Here is a 222-nt window from a genome sequence, read left to right as displayed (position 1 = left end):
AATACGTATTTTTTTCTGAAACGGCTGGTTGACAGCATCTAAATAGGAACAGAGATAGCTGGCGTTTTAGCTGCATAATTACCTCCAAATGCCTAAGCTTATTTAGCATCTCAGAGTGACAAAACAAAAAATGAATAAAGCAAACTTTATTTAAAAAGTTAAAATTAAATTAAGTTAAATTAAAAATTCATTGTAACGATGGTCGGGTGCAGAGGGTTGTGG

Source organism: Mesitornis unicolor, unplaced genomic scaffold, assembly GCF_000695765.1.
Source record: "Mesitornis unicolor isolate BGI_N332 unplaced genomic scaffold, ASM69576v1 scaffold23563, whole genome shotgun sequence".
Lineage (NCBI taxonomy): Eukaryota > Metazoa > Chordata > Aves > Mesitornithiformes > Mesitornithidae > Mesitornis > Mesitornis unicolor.
Note: the sequence above shows the minus strand (reverse complement) of the source record.